Below are 1,513 nucleotides of genomic sequence, written 5' to 3'. Positions count from 1 at the left end.
TTCAGTGGCTTTACAGTCTACTTCTTCAGGATCCCAGTGTACACTGAAGACCAGACCTCGTGGACTCTTGAACTTTCTGTTGGGAGACAGACAGTGTTGGACTAGCTGGACCACATTCTGTAAGCTACTGTAAAAAAAAATCCTGTGATATATATATCTATATCTATATATACACACACACACTCATATATGTGTATATATATATATGTCAACATACATCAACATGTGTGTGTGTGCGCACACGTGCGCATGCATCTTATTAGTTCTGTTACTCTAGAGAAGCCTGAACACCACATTTCCAGGGATTCTCAAATTCTGACTCTGCCCTGAACTAAAGAGAACTTGTGATTCTAAATCATTGAGAATTTCATAAACCCCACTCTTTAACCTTTTGTAAATGACAAAAAGTGCATCCCATTTTTTAACACTTCTGGTCATTCTTCACTCTCCTGGCCCATAAAGCTCATCTTTTCCAAATTTAAGCACTTAAAAAAAATACCCAAACATGAAGTGCTTCAATAAATTTAAATTGGCATATGCTGTGCATATCAATGGGAAATAACCCCAGCATTAGAGACTGCCAGAGGCAAGCTAGGGTGAACAAGTGGGAATCTTCATTGCCAGGGGATTGATTTTTAATGACTTCCTATTGATTGGGTACCTTTTAAACCTGATGGCCTCAGGTTGATCTTGCATATCTATCACACGGGGCCTTTGACCTGCTTGCTCTATTCAGGGCATGTGGGAGGTCGCTCTCTCTGCTTTTCTAAGATGGTCTCCTCAGAAGATGCTGGTTGGGATATGGAAGGTGCCAGGCGTGAACACTGACTGAATGGACCATACTCCAGAATAGCAGAATGTGGCTCATGATTCTAGCACGTGTATCTAACAGCATCCGACTGGGGCTGAGAAGAAATTTACTGTAGCCAAAAGTCTTTCAGTGGACCAGGAGATGCTGTGCTCAGAGACGACTCTCTTCCTCTCACGTTCCTCTTCCCTCATCTCCTCTACCTTGAGTTTTAGTAGAGACACTGTCAGGGGATACTTTGAGTACTCAGTAGCTCCTGTCAAAGCTATGATTGCATCCTCACAGTTCCTAGACCACTAGAGAGGGATATTGTCATGGTACTGCAAAGGAGGCTCAGGTGTGTAAACCTCACTGAGCTAACTTTGGTTACAAGCTCCCCTCTGAGCAAGCCTCCAGGGTCAGGGGAATGTGAAGTTCTGACTGGACACAATTCTACTTCCAGAGGCAAGACTACAATGCAGTCCCAAGTGTTTGAGTGAGAAGTAGACGAGGGGACAGTAGGGGTCTTGTTCTGAGACATGAAAGTACTAAGGTGTGTGATGCCTTTGATTCTGTCTGCTGGATGAAATAGTAGGCCAAAAATCACTTGAAATTCTGAGTGAGGGCCAGAGCAAAGCCCTCATCCAGCTACCCATGATGGAAGTAAGGAAACCACACAGCACATCCTCCTTGACTGATGTGGAATCCGTATCAGAAAAACATCCA

This window comes from Mus musculus, chromosome 7 (genome assembly GCF_000001635.26).
Source record: "Mus musculus strain C57BL/6J chromosome 7, GRCm38.p6 C57BL/6J".
NCBI classification, from domain to species: Eukaryota; Metazoa; Chordata; class Mammalia; order Rodentia; family Muridae; genus Mus; species Mus musculus.
Note: the sequence above shows the minus strand (reverse complement) of the source record.